The sequence below is a fragment of the Lepisma saccharinum genome, chromosome 1, assembly GCF_977018435.1.
Source record: "Lepisma saccharinum chromosome 1, izLepSacc3.1, whole genome shotgun sequence".
Lineage (NCBI taxonomy): Eukaryota > Metazoa > Arthropoda > Insecta > Zygentoma > Lepismatidae > Lepisma > Lepisma saccharinum.
This window is the reverse complement of record NC_139229.1, coordinates 3,986,118-4,009,811: the sequence shown is the minus strand read 5'-3', so window position 1 is coordinate 4,009,811 and position 23,694 is coordinate 3,986,118. Positions and strand designations below refer to the sequence as shown.

The window sequence follows — 23,694 nt, the reverse complement described above, 5'->3', positions numbered from 1 at the left end:
ATTGTTATTTTTGCATGTGATCAAGGCTTGGATATATTTTTTGACTGACTTGAAATTTTACCCTTGGGATGAATTGGACGAGGAAAATAGGACGACAGGATATCAGTGAAAAAGGGAATTTGAAGAAAACACGAAATACTGCGTATGGTGTGCTGGTTGCAGTTCCAGCACCCTGTACTTGTCTCAAAGGCAAGTTAGGGTTAATAGCTTGGATATTTACTGTCTTTCCTGAGTAGTGATCGAATTAGACAGTGAGGGATAATGAGAACCGTTAACATTAGTAAAAGTTGATAATTGTCAGGTAGTACCGTAATATTTATACTACCTGATTTCCCGGCGTTGTTCGGGTATTTATTTATCCCAATCTTCTATTAAAGTTTTCTGAGGGAGAAACATGGCGATCTTGAATCCACTCCGCAGCACTCCCCTGTGACGTGTTGATCGTGATCGAGAAAGCAAGCCTCTCTCTCTCCCCCCTCTCTCTCGATCTCTCTCAAATGTCATCGTGAATGTCACCAATTAGCTTAGCGACTCCCTCCGAAAACTATGGATTCGACACCATTATTTTTCACCCCCTGTGCTTGGAGTTTAACTGTATTCGTAGTGTCACTATTCATCTTAGCGACCCCGAAAATTATGGATTCCACACTAATATCGGTCGTTTTCCATTATTCTTACATATCACCCCTTTCCCACCCCCACCCATGGGGGTGCCAGGGGTGTCTTACACCCACAGTATTTATTTCCAGATTGTAAGTCGTATGTGTTCCAAGTTTGGTTGAAATCGCTCCAGGCGTTCGAGAGTTATGCTGGAACACACATACATATTTATTTCGTTTAATTATTTCTTCGAACTAAGGTTTACTATTAAAATAGTAATTTACTCCTTCTAGCTCATTTAAACGCGGTTTCCTTGTAGTTACAGAAGTAGCTTGGAATTTTATTAGCCTTTTATAAGATAAAAACATTACATATAAAATCGATAATAGGAATCCCTAACCATTATCCTTTGAATAATACATGCTTTCATTCTCCTGGGTGAGTTGGCCTCTGAGCAACCGACTTCCGAAATCTCGGAGGGAATTATGAAACACCCTATATAATTTTATAGAGCTTAAGCTATAAAAAAAAGGCAAAGAAAAACAACTTTCCATTCAAGTCAGATTACATTGAGAGATGAATGTGTACATCACTAATAAAACCGCAGCTCCCTCTTTGAACAAAAGAATCAGGTGACGCACATTACCCCCTCCCCCTCTACTTATCATGCCACCTTTTCTTTTTACCACGCTCCACCGGAGAGCATTTTCGTTTAACCTTACAGGCAAGAATAAACCCAGGAGGAAACTTTAGAATCTTGGAGCATAATTCATAGTTTATACATCCGGGTAATTGGGCTGTCGTCGCCGTGGGGGTTGCGTCCATGCAGGATAACCCTGGTGTTACTTTGCTTTTTCTTTTTCTCAGCTGTGGATCAATAGCCCAAGAGAAGAAAGAGGTCCAGGCTAAAGCAGAGGCCAAGGGGATGCTGGAAGAGTCTTTATCTTATTCGAAAGGGAATTAAATTTGCATATTTTAAGAGCGAGGAGACAGGCACAGAAATGAACCTCCATGAATTTTCTATTGGAGGCCAGGACGTTTGTAAACTGTGAGCATGGAATGGGGGGCTCCTTTTTTGATGAAGTGCTCCATCGCCCCCTTTCACCCATTTACGTGGTATAGCAGGCGGGATAAGTAATGTTCACGCGTATTTGGTAATGACAACAATAGATGGCTCTGAAGTACCGTTATTGTTTATCACTCTTGATCTTATTTCTTACCCTCTGTATGTATTGTATTTTCTCTCGTTATTTAAGAAATTGTATTCTTCTGTATAGATGGTAACATTAAGACTAGAATCCTGTAGCCTGCTGGATTGGAATATATGTCAGGGTGGAACGTCAACAACATAGTTCTAAATAATGATGTAACATTATTAAGATTCCTTTATATAAACGTACCCAAACAAGATTCACTGGAAGAGATTGTTTCCGTAACGTCTTCGTTTGTTCTGAATTTGCAGCTTCGTAGCGAGTCATAGCTCCCGAAGCAACCAATCAACAAGCGAGACGATGACGTCATCTCTTCTCAGCACCTATCGCCAATGTTCTTTCTCACGCTATAGGCTGTTGGTAGGTTCACTGACCGGACTTGCACAGTCAGCTGGAGATGTTACGAAAACTATGAGACTGTAACTATACTTTAGCCCACCTGGGACACGTCCTTAATGACATGTCTGGAGTCGCCACTTGTTCTCATTTGAAACTGGAAAAAACATCGCGATTAACGTACTGTTCAAACTGCAAAATACCTGTATTTTTACTATCCTGCCTGCCTGTGGAGGTAAAACATGTTTTCCTACGGAGGAATAAAGAATCCGTGGAACAACAGAGAGAATTCTCCTTTTCCAAAATAAGATATTCTCACGAACAAGGAAAACCTTTCAGTTGGAATAGCAGGGACTGGAAAACAACTCAGAGAAAAGGGCTAATCTCGTAACATGGAATCGAAGGGCTACGTTGGTGCTGTATTAGATTATGGCAGGATAATATACCCTGATATTCGTGGAATAGCCACAGTTTCTAGAAGGGGTCTTAGTAAACGAGGCCTGGACAGTGTCCAACTTCTATCCACGAACATTAACCAATTCTTCTTGATACATGTAGTGTCGTGAGAGGAGGGGGTACTTTTTGTGACATATATTCTCTTACTTTCGTATACATCCTAATTTTATTGGAAGATATATTATTTCTCAAAAGTGTATATATGTTAGTCTACAATTACCATAGTCTGTTTTTTTGAGAATAATATTTTACAATTTTCTTCTTAATTTGTGTCTCACTGCCGGCCACCGTGGCGGAGTGGTTAGAACAGAACGGTACGACGTCAGGGTTCCTTGTTCGAATCCCGGCCTGGGAATGTATGTTCTTTGTGAGTGTCCCTTCATCAATTTCATAATATCACCCCTCATCCTCATCTTCGCGATTAGCCAAGGGTGGCAGAAATGCGAAGTAAAATAAACCAAATCAGTCAATCATCTTCATCGTCACGATTTGCTTGGAGAGATAGAGAAACCAATGGCATAGAGTAAAGAAGAATATTCAGATGTGCTCCACACGGTATACACCTGAAGAGTTCTGATGTTCGCTTCACGAAAGTCTAATAGTGTATTCAGTAGAATGGGTAAATATCGAATAGTACCATTTAACTAGTATTAGGGTCGTTTATGGTGGGGCAATTGAATACCAATAAAAATACAGGACGTACTGCTCGTCTGCAACGGGCATCACGGAGCCTTATTGGCCCCACAGTGAATCAGTCACGGATGCAACTACCAGTCTTTTGCAGAGGCGCTCACACTTTTGGTCGGCCCACTCGCTTTCTACCCATTTCATGCGTGGCCTTACTCCTAACATTCCGGGGACAGAGTCTGTTTCGGAAATATCTGGAGCAAGCAAACGGAAACAAGTTCTCTGCGCAAGTAGAGACTCGAGATGGTGACTGCGTGAGAGGGGATGTGAGTGCATGCAGGGGAAAACGCGGCTGCAGCAGGGCACTGATGTGCTTCTCCCGCTCTCTTTCTCTCCTTTAGTATCGTTATGCGCGGCCTTGCTACACAGATTCCCGAGACAGTGTACAAATGCATGACAAAATGTGAGAACTTTTGAACTGAGGAATGAAGAAGCACTATAACTTTGGAAACGAACAACAGAAGTACATGGTATAAACTTTAAAAGTTACCAAAACATTGAAACGAACGGTTGAACCAAAGCGGAAAGTAATACGACAACTTGTAACAGAAGACGGAATAAACCAAGAAGGAATCCAATCAAGAAGTGGAGAGAACACCAGAAGCTTTCGAAAAGATAAGAAAGCGACTCCCACGGTTTTTCCCCGTTGGAAATAGAATCCTCATGGATACGTCAGCCAGACAACCGGAACGATAGAAGCGGTGAGGGTTTCGAATCCCGGGATGACTTCTCTCACGAACTGATTCGCAGGCGATGATGCAGCGAGAGTGAATGGAGGGGGAGGGGGGGGGGCAACTGACGAAGCCCATGCCTCCTCTCTTGACACTCAGGAGCCGCAGAGTCCCTTTGAAGGTGCTCGTTCTCCGACAGCTCATATTGATCAATATGTGTTGTGACGTCACAGTCGCATTTCCGGAGTGGTTCCGTCGGAGGAAACAACAAGGTTATGATAGAGTAGGTTCTGCTGCGCTGTTCTTATTTCCACGTGAGAATCGCCACCGTCCACGCCTGGTTCTACTGTTGGACATGTATGTACTTTACTATCTCAGCCTTTCACTGTGTGTGTTCTCTATATACACTCGGGGTGTAAGGAGTGACCCTTTCTCAAGATGTCAACCTCACTTCCACATAATACCCCCTGGACTGCATTTTGCAGACTAGCGAGGTTCCGACGTCTCGACCCAGGCCAGTATAATATTCTATGGGACTTGTGATTGTCCCTTCATCAATTTCATCCTACCATCATTCATCCTCCTTGCAATTAGCCAACAGCAGCAGAAATGCGAAGTAAAGCAAATAAATTCATTCATTATTCAATTCATTTCCACCAAAATCTTCTGCAATAAACTGGTCTTTCTGCCATTACTTCCAATATCACGTGACTCTCATTCTTCAAATCAACCACCTTTTCATTGTTCTTTCTAGTTTGTTTCAAGAATGGAACCTCATCTCTTGTCTTTGGTTCAACGTTTTCTTCTCCTTGTCGATGATCAAAGTTATATCTGACTTATTGATTGATTTGGTTTATTTACTTCGCTTTTCTTCCACTTTTGGCTAATTTCGAAGGTGAGGATGAGTGATGATATGATGAAATTGATGACGGGACACTCAAACACCCAGGCCGGGATTCGAACTCGGCACCCCTGTATGACTGACCAGTGATAGACTCTAGTGCACTACATTAGTGTTAAAGGGACACGGACAGTGGTCCCGGAAGGTCCGCACCACATTTGGGACAACTTTGATTCTCAGTACTGTTGTTGTTGTTGCTTTAAGTCCACTTTATGCACAGTAAGGCTAATCGGGACTGCACCGAACTGGGATCTTAACCACTATGTTGCTCCACCTGCAATCGAACCCGGGAAATTAGAGGAAGGAGAAAGTGAGAATGATGGTATATAAAAGAAGAGAGTGTCATAAGGAGAGTGAAGGAACAGAGGGGAAGGAATAAATGGAAGTGAAGTACTGGAAATGAAATAGAGGGATATATGGAGAAAGACGAAGAAACACCCACACCCACACACACACAGAGAAAAAGAGAGAGAAAGGTAAAAATGGATTAATAAGTGAAAGAGGGTGAAGAAAGTAAGGAACAGAAAGAGAACTGGATAGGTAGAAAGAGGTAAATACGTAGAAAGTGACAGAGAGGGAAGGAAAGAGATAAACAGATAGGGAGATGTAGAAAGGGGTAGATAGTAACAGAGAGGGGAAAATAAAAAGGGAGACGTAGAAAGGGATAGATATAGACACAGAGTAATAGAAAGAAAGAGGGAGAGGTAGAAAGGGGTAGATAGAGAGTGACAGAGGAAAAGAGAAAGAGGGAGAGGTAAAAAGAAGTAGGTAGAGAGTGTCAGAGGGAAGGAAAGAAATGGGAGAGGTAGAAAGAAGTAGATAGAGAGTGACAGAGGGAAATAAAGAAAGAGGGGAAGAAAGAAAGAAGGAGAGGTAGAAAGGAATAGATAGAGAGTGACAGAGGGAAGGAAGGAAAGAGGGAGAGGTAGAAAGAAGTAGATAGAGAGTGACAGAGGGAAAGGTAGAATGGGGGTAGGTAGAGTGACAAGGAGAGAAATGGAAGAACAGGGAGGGAGAAGTGGAAAGGGGTAGATAAGAGTGACAGAGTGAGAAATAGGTAGAAAGGGGTAGATAGAGAGTGACAGAGAGAAAAAGGAAGAGGGAGAGGTAGAAAGGGATAGATAGAGTAACAGAGGGAAAGTAAAAGTGGGAGAAGTAGACAGAGTAGATAGTCACAGAGAAGGAAAGAGAGTGAAAGAAGGGGAGAGAGGGGAGCAAAGGAAGAAGGGGATTGATACTGGGTGACAAAAGGAAAAGAGGGAGGAGGGTAGAAGGGGAATGTTAGAAGAGGGACAGAGATTGAGAAGTAGATGGGACTAGATAGAAAGTGACGGAGAGTGAAAGGAGAGCTAATTGTTCACATGACCTCCCAAGGCACGGACCCTCCAACGTGCATCCAAGGGACCACGCCACTTAAAGAAATTAAGAAACTAAGAAGAAGAGATACGCACTACCTTAGAATGCCGCTCCAACAAAGTTCCGCAGCGCCAGAGGAGCGTTTAGACGTCACTGAGATGAAAGGGGGCGCACGAAGTGACCCGGAGAGAAGACACAAGAGAGGCCTCCCATTGTCGAAAGTTAATTCGACAAACTCCGGCAATAGAACCGGTCTCAGACGAGCTACAATTCACAATGGCGGCGCGAGGGAGATTCATCTCGTTGGGAAGACAATGAGGAACCCAATTATCCGTTCTCAGGAGACGGTTGTCAATATTAGATCTAGTTAAAGAGGGATCCTAGTATGGAAGCTGTTGACTTGTGCTAAGCGGTGCATTTTGTGTTGAAATTGGAGTACAATAATCATTAGTAAGGGAGCTAGGAGTACAAATCTATCATGCAGCGTGATTGTCAAGTATGGATTTGTAGGTAGCCATGCGAAATGAGTCGATAATTGCCACGAGGCACCATGAAAGGAACAAATGACTGGAAAATTATGTGCACTAAAGCCAGTTATAGTTGTATGTAAATGCGAATAATGAAAATACGAGGGTAAGTCAGTAAGTAGGTCGCCCCGTCTAGTTCACTGTACTTTAGACTCTCTCTGCACTCACTCGTCTAGTTGGTTACACGGTGCAAACGGCACATTACCGACTCGATCATTTGGTGTCGCACCGTTTGCACTACGTTCCGTAGCGGTGTAGTGTGTGGTCACGTGGTGCGTGCTAACTAATCAAATGAACGTTTAAGTAGCAGACAGGCATTTGTTGAATCTTCTGATCTCCTTGCACCAGCGTGACACCGGGACACGCCTGCACTACGCCTACTAAACACACTAGACGGGGCTAATGATACACTTATCCCATCGTTTTATCACAGTTGCTGCATAAATGTCTTTGGATTGATGTCCCAGACACACTCGTACCTCACGTTCAACATCATCATCCCAGAAACGTTTGCCGCCACCGTGCGCACACTTTTCGGAAATTCAAACGATCAAGCAATATGCTCTCTCGAGTCACTACTTGAGCAGAGGACTTTTTTACCTTCGCTTGCTCCAGAGATTCCCGGAATAGAGTGTAGTCACTTTTCCTTACTTTGTAGCGTCCAGGTTTCTGCGTCATAAAACTATACACTCCACACATATAGTGTAATACATCATCATCATCCATGGCGCTACAGCCCACCTTGGCCTTCCTCAGTCTTCCTCTCCATCCTTCCTTGCCTCCCTTTTCCAGTTGTCCACTCTTAGGATTTCTCTTCAGCATCTACTATGCTGTCTTCCCATCTGTTCCGTGGCCTTCCAACGGGTCTGCTTCTAAACATTTTCCCTTCTACGACTTTCCTTGGAATCATAATCTTTTATCCATTTGGATTACATGTCCTGCCCATTGTAGTTTCCTAATTTTAATGTCTGATGCTACATCTCTGTCTGTACTTTTCCTAGAGTTTCGTGTTGTATCCTACTCTCCATTTGTTTCCTTCCCAAACTAGTCCAAATATCTTTCTCAGTATTTTTCTCTCAAACACATTTGTTTTCATTGCTTTGTGTTAGTGTCCACGTTTCGCATCCATACATCAATACTTGCTTCATCATTGTTTTGTACAATCTTAACTTTACATTCCTGTGTACATCTTTGTTTTCCATTACATCCAGTATACTATAACATGCTTTGTTTGCAGATTACAGTCTTCTTTGTATTTCTTTATCTTCTTCGTTTTTATTTGTTATTAATGTGCCCAGGTATATGAAGTGGTCCACTTTCTACAAATTGTAATGCATTATAGTGATATTTAATTGTACATATTTCATATACCCTGAGTACACGAGTAGAACAGCTTAGTTTTGAATACATTTTTGACACCTTGTCATTTTTTAAAAGATAAGTTCTGCTTGCGACTCTCTTCTACATTCGCAAATAACAAATATTTATTTCTTTTCTGTTGTGCATATGCTTGTAAATTAACAGAAACGCGCTAAGTTCAAGAACATTGTATGAATGTCAATGTTTTAAAAGTTCTTGATTTCGATTCGTTTTTGTTTGGCAGGAAGATTGGTTTTCGTGTTAAAAATTTGTAAATCATTATTTCAAGCGAAAAAAGAGCTTAGGAAGTACAAAATGTTTCTTCGAATTCTTGCAACTGTATGTTTGTATAGTATATATTATGGAGAGACTCAGTTCGCTTATGGTACAAACTGTATAACGTAGTGACCCTACACTTTCACCTAAGCTTCGAGCCATATGTATTCATATCTTGATAGTTTAAGGAATTGGCAGTTAAGACTGTCCGGTGATATACTCCGTATTACTCAGAAAACACTTAAGTTTGGCATGAAACAAGAATGTAGCTATACACCATGAAAAGTCCTCTAAAACCAGACTGCATAACCCATTCTCAAATTACGTTCCTAATAGAAACTCAAGCGTGAGGAGACTGACATCTGCATTCGGCAATTTCGGCCTTGGCATTTGTTTACATAAGCACACGCCATTCGCAAAGCAGGAAGGAGAATTTCGTTGAGGATTAAATGCGAAGTAGCTTCCGACAGTGCGCCACTCTTGGCGCTGCTATCAATGAAGTGGCATTTTCATCATGTGCACGAGGCCATCAGGTTCAACCTGCCTGGAAATTTCTTCATCATTTGTAGATTGCAACTCTGCAAAATTTGGGTGGGGTTCAGAGTTGTTCATCTGAACTGTACCCCTTTACCTAGGGCTGTTAAAGGTGCAGGAACACATACATTCCAATGGGTTCTATTTGATTCCGTAACAGAACCGAAACTTTTTCCTCGCACAATTTAAATTCGGTTTAAGTTGCGTATTGTTTCATTGAAAAAAAGGTTCGTGGACCGTATTTAAATTCATCGGCAAAAAAGGTCCCTGGACCGAATTGAATTGCTTTACAGGCAAAAATGTTATTTATGGTCTAGAACCCATTTCCGCTTGCGGATATACCCCTATCAAATAATTTAACACAGAAAAGATGCTGCCGTCTTAAGAAGCTCGATTTTGGTGGAAATTGCTAATTTTGAAAATGTTTATTTTGTCTGCATTAGCTGCCTATCCAATGGAGTTCAAATTAGCTGCCTGGTTCTTCTCACCTCACCTCATCTGTGCTCCAAGAGTACTTTTTAAGGGCATACTTTTTAATGAGTACGAAACGACGGAATATAGCCTGTTTCGGAATTTACATGTCTTTGAAGCTGTTAAAAGCTATCTTCAAAATATCCATCTTTTAAAAAAGTTAAAAATAAAATTATTTTGATGTTGATTTGATTCATTTTACTTTGCTTTACTGTCACTTTTGATAAAACATTACAAGATAAGCAAAGTACTTAGAAAGGCGGGCATAAAAACGAACAGAAAGTGAGATCGCAGTGTTTTAAGGATAGCGAACAAGAAGAAGGAAGAAAGCAGAGAGGAGGAAGAGGAAGGGATAACATATGAGGTTCAGTGCAAGGAATGTGAGAGTGTGTACATAGGGGAAACAAAGAAGAGACTGAAAGACAGGTTGAAGCAACATAAGGATGACGTAAGATTAAAGAGGGAGAAAAAAGCTATATTCAAGCACACAAAAGAAACGGGACACGACATACAATTGGAGAAGGCTAGGAGGATAGGGAGGGCGAAGAGAGGAATAGTGAGGAAGTGGAAAGAAGCCAAGGAAATAGAGATAAAAAAGAAGAAGAAATAATGAACTGGAATCGGGGGCTGAAAATGAACAAAGAATGGAAAGGAGTGCTAGAAAGAGTGGAAAGGATGAGAGAAAGGAAGGAGGAAAGAAGGAAGAGAAACGAAGAAGGAAAAGAGGAGAGAAGAAGTCGAGGAGATAAAGAACCTGTCTATGTCCAGAAGTGGAGGAATTGATAAGGCACAGGCTCTCACCAGGTACCTGTCAATCACTTGTCAGAATATTCCACACTCAGGAATTCCTGACAGGAATGTTCTCAGATATGGGCTGGTGCCTTCATGTTGTTTTGTGTATTGACCCTGTACTGGGAGTGTATATATAAGATGATGGTTGTATCTTTCATCAATTTATTGTGAATATTCGTCTGAAGAAGACCCTTCTAGAGGGTGGAAACATTACGTTTTTAGTGTATATTTTTATACTATAAAATTTTGCCTTGCCGCATTTTAATGTTTTATTAACATGGTAACGAGGCTTAACAGTGTTACCATTGTCACTTTTGGATAATTGAAAAAATGGTAACAAGATGAAGGGACAGTCACAAACACACAGGAACGTTACAACACGAGCTCCACAGAGGATTATACTAGCCGTGGTGGGTCTAGACGCCAGGGCCTCACTAGGCTGCACAAGGAGTCCAAGGTATACTAGGTGGAACTCAGGTTGATATTCGGGGATCTTGAGAAAGATCCCTCAAAATTATTTTGCGAATGTCTATTTAATATTCCAGTTCAAGATTATGAAAATCAGAAGTCCATCCAGATTTTGCCATCTAGAGGGTGTAAATTCGTATGTACCAAGTGTAATTGTAAATTTAGAGCCAAATTAACCATACATCTTGCCTGAAAGAAATTGGGGATGTTGAGGAAATTTTGGGGGGATGTAAGAGGCATGTTGTGGGTGTGTGGATAAATCACTGATGGAAGTTTAATTTAAAGCTTGAGAGCTTTGTCACCTGTTGTGAAATCATATGACCCTTGTTTATTGTAAGGGTGTACGCCCCCATAAATTTAAAGCTCCCTTTGACCACCGAGTACTAACACCTAGATCGATATCACAGCGAGCTGTGACGCCAGGAGTCCCGGGTTCGAATCCCGAACGTGGCATCGGTGTTTTTTGTGAGTCTCTCTTCATCCATTTCATATTATAATCGCTTATTCCCATTTTCGGAATTAATAGCCAAAAGGTGTAAAGCGAAGTAAAATAAATCAAAATCAATAAACCAAAAAGTCGCGGTGGTGTAGTCGATAGAGCGTCTGACTGCCACACGGGAGACCTGGGTTCGATTCCCGATTTGCTGATCTGTGGTCTGAATCTTTCCAGCCTTGTCACCGCATAAAGCGGCTCTGGGGCTCAAATCATTGGGCAACTGGGGGCTACCCTGGGGGGTAAATGCAACTGGAGCGTGGTGCTGATCACATCACACCTCTCATGGCCGAGATTGAGGATGTTCGGGGCCATACCTCCATAACCCCTAAATGTGCCTCCATGGCACGGTGCTGTATGCACGGGGGAATTGATCTTTATCAATAAATCAAACCATATTAGATAGCATTGTTGCCCTCCCCACAGGAAATTATCATTTCGCTCGCTGTCCAGTGTAGTGGACTCGTGTTTTCCTAACAAAGTGCTTAGCAGTTGGATAAGAAGGCGTGGAATGTGGACCGGTGTTAGAATTCTCACATTGATCGTCTGATCCGGTTTTAACCGGTCACATCTTCCAATACGTGTAAAGATCTTGTAGGCCAACGGTTTGCATGCAAGAACCACCTGCGACACGTAAGGACATTGTTTTTCAATATGGGAGATTGCATAGCGTACTCCCCCAATTACGCGAGATACGAATGCGACCTGCAACGCCGACCATTAATTATTCGTTGCATTGACAAGTGACACTTCCGTCGTGCCATCAATCACATGTGTCTCCGCTCCATATGCTGGGGCCATGCGTGTTGGCTTATTGATTTCACGTCATGTTTGATTTCTGTTCTGCCTCCCAATATACCTGCAAATACATATGTTGTGTTTTGCAAAATGAGTGATGCTGGTATTGTTACACCCTTAATGAGTAGCCACTATATGAAGCAGGATTTCCATTCCCACAAATGAGTATCAAAACTTCGCCTAACCATATAGTGTGATAATAGATTACTCGTGATGAAGAATGATTAGATTAAATAGATAAAAGGACAATGGAACACCGACCCTCTGGTACGAATTCAGTGGCGTGCCCAAAGGCTATTGGGCACGCCTAAAAAAAGGAAACGTTTTAAAACAGGAAAAAAGGCAAAATGAGACTTGACTACTAAAATAATATACCAACTCCCTCCCAGCTTTCAAAATCCTAGGCACGCCACTGGTGCCCGGCCGGTTCAAATCCGGGAACTTTTCTAACTTTTCACATCACCCCCACTCACGACCGGATCAAGAAAGTGTGGGGCGTTACCCCCACACCCCCTATACGCCTTCATGGCGTGGTGCTATGCACAGGGGAGCACTTTACTTCTTTTTTTTTTAGGCACGCCACTGGAGATGCAATACTTTTTTATGGACCGTATTAGTGTGACGTTACAATTTATCGAAATTTATTTCTCTCCAAGATCTCAGCCTTATACCCCCCCCCCCATATCCAACATTTTGATCCTTAAAAAGTCATTACTTTTGGCGGGAAACTGGAAAAAGGCACTTGGCGTGATCAAGTTTGGTAATGAACAACTTTTCTTTACGGAAATGAGAGAGAAACAGTCGAAAAATGTTCAACTTTTCTTTGCGGAAATTTATTTGCCTTCGAAATCTCAACTTTATACAATCCCCCCTTTCACATTTTGATAAAAATCATTATTTAAATGGTTCCAACAATGCAGAAAGTTGATAATCAAATTATCAACTGTCTCAACAGTTTTCAACACGTTTGCAGCAGGTTGGGTGCATCAATTTTTCCTCATTACGCAACAATCAAGCTCGTTCTTGCATTGTTGGACCAGGTGCAGAGACAAAAATTAAAAACAGCTGCATTACTGCCCTGACAATTTGAAGAACAATCGAAACTTAGCAAAAAAAAAAAAAAAAAAAAAACTGAGTAAGATTGGGTCCAAACAAACCTGTCATGTGGTGCTTCCTCATGTGATAGCAATGGATTTTCCATCGCAAGGGGCAACTTTTATAATTGTGACAGGATTTATGAAACAAAATTGTAATGTGTATCGTACATCAATGCACAGATGAAATTTCCGAGAATACGTCCATATATTATACATAACTTACAGAGGAGAAGTTAAAAAATAACCAGAGTAAGGAAATAATGTGTGTTAAATGAAAATCGAGCCATCCCCGTTTCGAAGTTCAACTACCGCGTCGTGATAGGCCAACAGGCTCACGTGACCGCAGAGGCGCCGTCTATTGGCTGCGATTCCCGGATCGGCTGCCCCCTAGGAGCATCCAGATTCCCTAGGCGGACTATAGGCTACATAGCAAGGCACCTGTATGCCAGATCATAAGTTACAATTTCCGTGTGGAACGTGCAGGACTTCCAAAGAGAAAATTGAATACTCACTCGGGGGAATATGCCCACCTCCTCGTATCTCGCGCAACGTTAATGTTATGTCAACTCTGCGACTCTTGTTTGAAAGTACCCTCCGTGGTGAGACGAGTCAGCAGGTTTGGAGCTTGTGAAAAGAATCTGAAGCCATTCAGGGTTAATTTCATGAGGTAAGAAGACAATTTTTGAGGTAATAATTTATTGGACGTTGCTGTATTAACAGTGTGCAATAATATTCCCAAGAGAGAAAGAAACTGAATTATATTTGGTGTAAAGATCAAGAGTCAGGGAGACATATCTGCAGAGTGAAACTGCTGCATGGTGCTCAGAGTTGCCAACCCAGTGATTCAAGCTACTGCTTGTAGCTGTGGGGTGATATGCCCACAGAAATTAAGTACAATATGCCCATGGGTATTATTATGAGAAGAAAGGGCCACAATGTGACTGGGTCCGTGTGTATTCGTTGTAGTATGTGGAAGCATGAAATATGTATCAAATTCACGTCCATGTGTCCAAAGTGCAATGCAATTTCTCACAAATGTAAACAGTAAAAGAGGCTATGGTAAATTCAAAATAAATGTTGTTAGAAACGCTATGCTTGTCTGTACAAATGATGTTCTGTTTACGAAACAAACGTTAATAATCTTCCAGTTAATGCTGTGTATTATTTTCCTTTAAATATGTCATGCCAAGTATTACAACAATTGTTTCTTGTATTGGGCATTTTACACCTTAATGGTTGGGCATTTTACCCTGAATACGGGGTGATTTGCCCAAATTTACGTTCATCTGTTTATTTATCTATGGTTCTTTTGCTATAAGACTTACAGTAATAAAACTTATAGGTAACAATAACAAAACATGTAGCTTTCATTTGACATCCTTTTTATTGCGACACTTCTTCATTTAGCGAAGCTATAAACTGCAAAAAAAAAAAAAAAAAAGTTGTGAGTATCCCCCCGAGTGACTATTTCATTGCTTGTTGGAGATTTGTATTTTTTTTTTCTAACGACGCGCCCGCTATTTAACCTTGTACCCTAAAGTACTCAAAGCTATCATTCAACTAATGATTGCTGAAGGTAACCTCAACACTTTTGTCCCGCCGGGATTGCTGTTGCAGCAGGGCCGTGCGCCCCCAAATTGAAAAGTCCAGCAAACAAAAACAAGCCTTCGGCGCTCGGCTGCTTAAAAGGACGGTCGGCTTTTGTGTCTGATACCCGCATTTGACACATTCTGTGGTCTGGCCTTTCTCCCGCGTTGTGTGAGCAATTCAACTGTATGAGACCGCCTTTGGCAGCGACCGCTTTATGTGTGCAGACTGCGTGAAGAGCTTTCTCCCCCCGCGTCCGGTGTACGCACACAACAAGGCCTGGCCTCAGAAAGGAGACAGGGCAAAAGGCATTACACGATGTATAAATTTCAACGTCGGCCACAGAGAGGAGCTTTGACGCTGTTTATATTAATTGTGCCACGTTAATGAACTGCTAAATTGATGGGATTGTTATGTATGTGGAGAGTGTCTATATTTTCTTTTTATCACATGGCGGGGAGGGTTTGAAAGCCTCCATTTAATTTGTATCGTGTCAGTTACTTGAAGCGTATATCATTCGGTTTCGTATCCTGAAAATTTGACATGTTATACCACAACAATTCATATTTCTTGTATATATATTTTTTATACAAGGGACAGTCGAATGAAACCCTTAATTTGTTTCGTTTTTTATCTAGTAGATTTTTGCATTTAGTATATTTCAATTGCTGATCCACATATATTTTCAAGTCTTGAGTTAGGGCCTGTGTATCTCAAGAAGAATAAGTCTTTGCGGTCCACGTGCAGTCAATTATGAGGCACTGCGAAGGCCTTTCCACCGAACTGAGGCCATTGTCGAACTTTCTCCTCCATTAGTAAACTTTCTGGTGTGGTAAGCATGCACAGGGATATTGAATTTTCATTTGCCGAGAAATTTCTGTAAGTTTTAGGCTGACGTAGGGTAAGAAACAACACCTCTTTACTGGTGCAAGTGTGTGTGTGCAGGAGGCGCCATCTTTAAAATAACAAAAATGGCGTTTTGGAGCTTACTTGATCAGTGTTGCACCCCTTGAGTAAAGACCTGATGTAAATTTGACCTGTATACAGTCTGTCATACAATTTTTATGAAAATTTACGAGCTTTGAAATCTATCTCTTCCCCCACGCTACAAATTTTCAAGTTAACTGTAAAGCAACTGTAAAAGTAACTGTTAATAGAGTTACTTCTATTGCAAAAAGTGACTTTACAGTACAGTTACTTATTTTTAAAATAGCCATTTACAGTTAGAATTACCGGTCCAGAAAAAAGTAACTCTTACTTGTAACTACACGGACGGCCATGAAAATGGGCGGTGTCGGGAAAAGTGCGCTCTCGCAATGAAAGTGGGAAAAATGCGCCCTCCCAAGAGTAACCACAATGAAAAGTGGAAAAATGCGCCCAGCACACACGACCTTCACCAATATGATAATATGTTGATTATAACAACCTTTATCCAGCTTCCCCTCACACTTAACACAGGCTTGGGACTGTCAGGAAAGAGAAAAGAGCTACAAAAAACGAGGATTCTCTGCTCGTCTCCTTCATCTACCTATGCCAGAGATGGGTTGGTAATGACTACTGATTCATTGGAAAGCTTACCAGGTGTGCGATTGAAGCAAACAGACGAACAGAGTTAGATAAGCGGGAATTCCAACCCTTCAATGTGCAACGTGCCACCACTCGTAACTCCAGGGTATGGAGATCCGAATTGGCAACACACCGCTCCTTGCTCCGGCTGGTCATTTGGGAGCACCAGTTCTCACCCAGGGATCGGGATTAAGACGATCCACCCTTCCTCCAGGAAGGAAACCACCGAATTGCGACACGTGATACTAAATACAATTCAAAATACTTTATAATTAAAATGTCCAAAATCTTTAATCACAAATCGCGCCCGTACATACTGATTCGCACAAGTTAAATGTTATAATTTGTTGGATCATGCACGCTCGCAGGCAATGATAAGCAATTTATTTAACACGAGAGTCCGCGCACCGCCTTTACAGTTAATAGCAAGACCTCAACTGCTACCTCAAGCGCGAGGAGCAGCATAACAGATTGTTCTAACTTACAATACAAACTCATAACATAAAATAAAACAAGAAAAACTGATAATTTATATAACACATCAATGTTAATTAGTCTTAGTAAGCTAATTTCAGGTTGGCAACAATTAAAAATGCCAACGTGGAAGTTTTTACATCGCCAAGAACACGAAGCGTGGTTCCCCCACTCCTAACATAAACAGCCAATAGGAAAACGATATTTTATTGAAAACGAGGGAGAAATACTTTGCTATAATATTACAATGTTAAACTATATAGAAATAACTAAACTGATTGTATCAAATAAATCATATTTGCCCTTGCACATAAAAAAGTGATTAAATAGAGATTTAGTTCATAACGAAGACAAATTACTTCAATCTTGTACAATGTTGAACAAAAATCGATATTAAGAAGAAATGTATTTAACTTGTGCTTAAATAACAAAATTTGCGTGAAAGATAGAAATAATCCTAGCCATTTTGGATTTGAAAAACAATGAAAACGTTGCATATATTAGTTGGGATAATTATTAGTCTATAAATTCTGAATAAATATTGCAAAAATACGCGAATAATATAAGATAAAACGTAAATATATACATGAATTATGAAAACAATTAAGTATAAATAATTTAATCGAAGTTCTTAATTTGAAAATATACGAATAAGATAAATGCCAATATACAACTGAAATCTGCCTAACATGGCGGTCGTTAGAAATAGATTAGTTGGTGAAGGTCATGTGTGCTGGGCGCATTTTTGCCACTTTCTAATGTAGTTACTCTTGGCAGGGCGCATTTTTCTCACTTTTATTGCGAGAGCGCATTTTTCCCGGGCGCATTTTTCCCTGATTCAAATGGGCGGCTGAGCAGAATTGCGCTGTTGCAACATATGCGAAAAGCATATACAAAGCGATAGCAGAACAAGAGTCGCTGGTGACCGCGCACTGTGTGGCAACGTCGATCGGGCTGCGTTGCCTAGTTCGAGCGTCAGACCGTCCTCTCTCCGGGGCACTTTTGTGTCATTCCTGACCTTTCGAGCAAATACTGTCAGTTTGTATGACATGGATTACAAAGACCAACTCTACAACGAGATCCTTCATTCTCTTAAACCTCCGAACACACGGGGTTGTGCTCCGATGTGGCAACAGCGCGAACTTCTGCCACCCGCCTAATTTCATGTCCGTGCGTTTAGTATGAGTACTAGTGCGTGAACTCCAACACCATGTTTGCTTCTCATTGTAACCACAGCACAGAGAGGTAACGTCATGAATGCCTCCGCGATCTTGAAGAACAACTGCCATGTCCTGTTTTTGCAAATTAACCGACAGACCGTTAAATTTTAACGGTAAAATATTGTAAATACGGTATGGTCTAACAATGTAGACTTTAGTTGCTTTCACTTTGTCTCTCAGATATTCCAGTGATATACTCTTGTGTTTAGCTTGTAGTGCCTTCTGTGCATGTGTTTACACTTGTATTTTGACGTCACAACATGCTTCTCTCAGTTTAATTGTATTAAAGGATGCTGCTGCTCATTAAAGCGCTGAGTGCACGGGAAGGCACGTGCGTAGAGAGAGCGTGCTGGTCAAAAAGCGCCGCCCCAGGTTGAACGAACGGGCCGTGTCCCGTCTATTATAAGAAGCCTTATGGCCAGGCAAACAAGAGGCCCTTGGCGGTGGACTCTAATTCAATCGATCACGCATTTTACAGTTTAAGTGGTTGCCATGGCGACGCTTGGTTACTGAGAAGTGCCCCTGTGACAACACGCAAGCACATGTGGGCACGTACTTGACAGTGGCGACGGGGGACATGCTGTGTTTTTGGGGGGTGGGATCGTGTTCTCTTCAAGAAAGCAAAGCACTTATATCGGGAATCTATGAAGCAAGGCCGCGCATAACGGTAGAGAAGGGGAGAGAGTGAGTGGGCTGGTAGCTGCAGCCGCGTTTTCCCCTCCATGCACTCACTTTCACTCTCATGCGTTCATTGGTCGGTCTGTCTACTTGCGCAGACATGTCTTCTTTCTTTGCTGCAGTTTCCCGGGACAGAGGTAGTGAAATTTGTGTTGGAAGTACAGCAAAGGTGTCACATTTTGACAAGCCACCCAAATGTCAACCTCACTTCCTCGTAGTACAGGTAGCGTCGTCGCCTTGTAATCAAGGGGTTCCGGGTTCGACAGCCGGTGGAGGCACATAATGGTTCCGATCCCACTTTAAACTGTAGGTCCAGTCCCAATTAGCCTTACTGTGCATAAAGTGGACTTTAAACACGAAATCAACCAACCAACCTCGTAGTACACCCCGATAACTGCGTCTTGCAAGCCAACGAGGCTCTGGCGCCTGGATCAAGGCCAGTATAATCCTCTTTAGGTCTGTGTGTGTTTTGTCCATATATGTGCTGAATGCCCTTTACAGCCTCAGCTTGTAACTGCGATAAGAAGATTTCTAACTCTCAGACACGCACGCTGAATTTAGTTACGGTAAGCGGCTGTGTCCCGAATAATGTTATTGGTACAAATAATCTCAGTGTTGACGCACTCAAAATTTTATTTCAATCGATCAATTCAGCTGCTTAACGATTTTAGTCTTGACCTGGTACAAAATGTCTTCGCCTTATCGAAACGAAAAAAATAAATCAGAGTTAAATCTGTCGTCCAAGGAGACCTGCGCCGTAGCCATTGTAACGAAGCATTTTGCACTTGTCAAGTTCATATGCGCTTGCGTCGGCAGCTTCGAGAGGAAACCTGAAGTGGTTGCCTTAATTGCGATTTTGTGACTCATATTTTTCTGTATATATAATGATGATAATGGTAATAATAAAATGTCGTGACTGAATAATGCATAGCTTAAGTCGTCGTTCGAACGTCATTTCGGTATCTTTGACACAACTCGAGAGGAAGCCGACCGGAAGCGTGTCTGGTTTCGAGCCAGCGCCTGTTTCTATGAGAAGTGCTGTTCTCACTTTTACCTGCAACACTTACACATCCATTTCATTCACTACCACGTTATACTACCATGTTGTCCACATTGTATCAAAAAAATAGCAGAACACAACCTAGCAAAGATGACCGAAACCTCACGCTATGAAATCTCTAAAGAAACTGAATTGGCAACTTCTCATTTACTCCACGTGGACTTGACAAGTGCTGTCAGCTCCTACAACGGACGCTATTGGTGGGAAAGGTTTGAGGGGAGGATATACTGGACTCGACCTTAACTTGTCAGAGGAAAACTGATCTTTCGGAACTTTCTTTTGAAGTAAAGTGGCGTTCCGATGAGGTCTGAAACTATACATGTATGCTGAAATAGGTCACGTAACCTACTTTTCCTGCTCATTTTACCAACTCCTGATGCAGCTACGCCAGCTCCAACTTGTTCCGGGGTCCTCATTGAATACGGTTGAGTCTGCTTTATACGTAACTGAGTTGTGTACGTAAATTACTCTAGGTACCGGCAGAATATAATTTAAAAACGTGTTAATTAAACCTTATTTGTATGTAATGCATTTATACGTAATTGGGTGTTATACGTACTAATTTTAATCAAATACAGTTGATTTGTACGTAACTAAGCTTCTGGAAAACAGCATGAGTAAAAGTTACACGCTTGACCAGAAAGTAATATTTATAGGGGAAGTGGACGTTAATGACATAAAACTAGAACTAAGATACCTGCAGATTTATTCTTCGCTTATACCACACTTTGCACAGTCATTAGTAAAAGAAATGCTATTTTAGACGATTCTTTAAAATTGGGGGGGGGGCCTTCCCGAAGGGGCAGTGGTAGCGTTGTTGCCTTGTAATCAAGGAGTCCCGGGTTCGATACCCGGGGGAGGCACAAGTGGTTCGGATCCCATTTTAAACTGTAGGTCCAGTCCCGATTAGCCTTACTGCGCATAAAGTGGACTTAAACACGAAATCAATCAATCAATCTTTAAAATTGGGTAGTACAACTATAAAACTATAGTGTGTACTGTAGTATTTCAGTATCAATGTGTTCACTAATAAAGTGGCAAATGTAGTATACAATTACAATATTTTAATAATGATACGACATGGTATCTAAATTTGACTTGTAAGTATTTCTCAGTTATACGTATTATTTTCTCTTCCCCTTTAGCATACGTATAACTCAGGTTCCACTGTATAAATCCTTGCGTTTGCATCAGTGAAGAAAAACAGCAGATAAACCCGCTGGAAACACTTTCGCGAGATATGACTTATGAGTTGCTTCCACAAGGAAATATTTCCTGTCGCTGTATGGCTTGACTTTTCCCTGTCCTTGCGCTCAGAAGCTTTGAATAATTGAAGGCCCGAACACCTGCCTCCCCTCGCTCCTGTCCGCAGAGCTCATGAATTTGGAACGATCCCAGCTGCCTTGCGACACTTAATAAATTTCCAATCATACCTTGTCCCTCATTATTAATATTCAATCGAGATGACATTTTCGACGCAAGGAGTTTTCTTTGCTGGTCTCTGCGCATGCGCGGTTCCCTTTGAAAGATGGCTTTTGTGCAGAAGGTTAAACTGGTTACACAACTCTATTTTAGAACATTTTCTTTCCCATGTAAGAAGGTTGTTTATTTGCTTCTTTCAACTTTATTAAAACCAGGCTCGCGGCTAAGTTTAATCTGGACAATAGACCTTTTCCAGAAAGAGTTACTCTGGAACACGTCACTATGTACGAAAAATCAATTTGCATCAACGAAGTTTGTATGTACAGTCAGCGGCAATACAAATGGGACACTTAAACGCACGGCAATTAAAACAGGTGGATGGGCAGAATTGCGCTGTTGCCACATGTGGGAAAAGCAAAGCGAGAGCGGGACAAAAGTCGCTGGTTCCCGCGTACTGAGTGGCAACGTCAATCGTTCTGCGTTGCCTAGTTCGACCGTGAGACCGACCTCTCTCCGGGGCACTTTTGTGTCATCCCTGACCTTTCAAGCAAATTCTGTCAGTCATTGGCGAAACTTGGTGCCTAACTTTGAAGGGGCAAAATCGAATTTGAGACTTAAGGGCTGGGGGGAGAGAATCAAACTTGGGACTTTGGGAGGCAGAACAGGATCGACAAGTTTTCCAACCTGTAAAAAGTCCAGAACTATTTTGCTCAATAACTTGCATTTGCCCTATCATAAAATATACTCTTCAATACTTTGCTCCTCAGGTCACAGTAGGCTAAGAAAAGTATCCTTAGTTTTTAAATTTAGTAACCTTAAAATTTGGGGGGCAATTGCCCCCCCCCCTGTCCCCGCCAAGTTACGCCTATGCTGTTAGTTTGTATCGCATGGTTTATAAAAACCAACTCTACAAAGAGATCTTTCATTCTCGTCAACCTCGGAACACACGGGGTTGTGCTCCGACGTGGCAACAGCGCGACCTTCTGCCACCCGTCTAATTTCATGGCAGTGCGTATAGATTCTGAAATGTTCCTCTGCAAGGCGTTGTGTGTTGCCTAACTCTGAAGACATAAGTGGATTTTAACAGCAAATCTTCGATGGCAACTTCTGCCCATATCGCCTTGCAGGGAAGCGATCATTTCAAGATTTAGGTGTCCCATCTTTATTGCTGGTGACTGTACATTAAAAGGTTGCGAAGTGCCCTGAATATCCGCCAACTGCACAGTTCGTTCAAGTGTAGGTGAAATATCTGAGGCCAGACCTTGTGCTCTTGAAACTATTAGTTTTCCTGTCCGTGGAAACTTCCTCAGCGCCAGGCATTCCTAGAACTTGAAACCTCTCAAGGCAAGAGTTCGCGGGTCCTTCAGCTCGAAGCCCAAGGACTCGTATAGCCTGTGGCTTCTCCATTTACAAGAAATGTGGCTGAAGAGTAACGGAACATAACGCATTTCGTTTTATGCTTATAGGCTAATCGGGACTGGACCTAGATATTGTGATAGCAGAAATGATAACAGAACATACGTTTAACGCACAGAGTTATTATAATCAAACTGAACTTAAGATCTTATCAGATTAATACGGTTTTTGTGCTCAAGTGTAAAAGGTATGTTATTATTCATAACATCAACGCCAACATAGCTATAATTGAAGTAATTAGCGTTAATTTTTTTCTTGCAAAAATATAAGGAACGTGCATGAACCTATTAATTTAAATGTATTTATCTTATAGTTCAACACTAAGTGACATCTGTTGTTTCCCAATGAATATTAATAACAGTTCCCTTGCGGTGTAATTAAATATGTACAAATAGCAAAGAAACGAGTAAAATAAAGTTTTCATCACTTTAATATAATAACCACGATTGACGAAGATATAGGGTGTACATGATGAACCTCCGGGATTTTTCAATGATAAAAAAATGCAAGTTGGCATGCAAACATGTGTTTGGATAATTTTATTATAATAAACTAACTGAAAAGGTTTCTTCCAACCAACACATTATAATAAACATTAGCAAGCTTCCACTTGACTACCATTAGTGATGTGAAGTATATATGGAGCCAGTGGACCACCTCGTGCCAAGTGCATTGAAGCATATCGGAGGGATTGGTGCTTATGGCGCAAGGCATTCTCGTCTGGCATCTCGATACATAAGCACCAGAATAAAATCCAGGGGTGTGTTATCAGGAGTGCAAGGTGGCCAGAAGATAGGGACCCCTTCGCCATATCCACCTACCTAGAAGATTACGAACCTCTATGCTGCATTAATTATCCTTGGATCGGTCCATACCACTTCTCGTGTTTTTCTTACAACGAACGTTAAGTTAGACAATAACTATGATTTTGTTTCTGCAAACCAAACCACAGTCTGCTTCTTATTGAAGTGACTCCTATGTTTACAAATGTGCTACCTTGAAAGACTAACTTGTACCAGTAAAAAATCAGGAGCATAAATTTGAGAAGATTTTAGAAAGCAAAGAACAATTACATTATTGTACGCTACCTGGTTCTTCTGCAAAGATATTTAAACCCCGAATTTTAATCGTGTGTACCCTGAATATCATTTTCTTTTTTCTATTTTCGTCATTATCTTTTTTTATCTCTTGGATTAATGCGGCCGATGAGGATGAATGATGGATGAAATGAGTGATGG

General features: G+C 41.5%; 1 protein-coding gene across 1 annotated transcript in view; it reads left to right on the top strand.

Annotated features, from left to right (window-relative positions):
* Positions 1 to 23,694, top strand: part of pHCl-1 (pH-sensitive chloride channel 1) — a 655,929-nt gene that overhangs the window by 157,421 nt on the left and 474,814 nt on the right. The window lies entirely within an intron of this gene.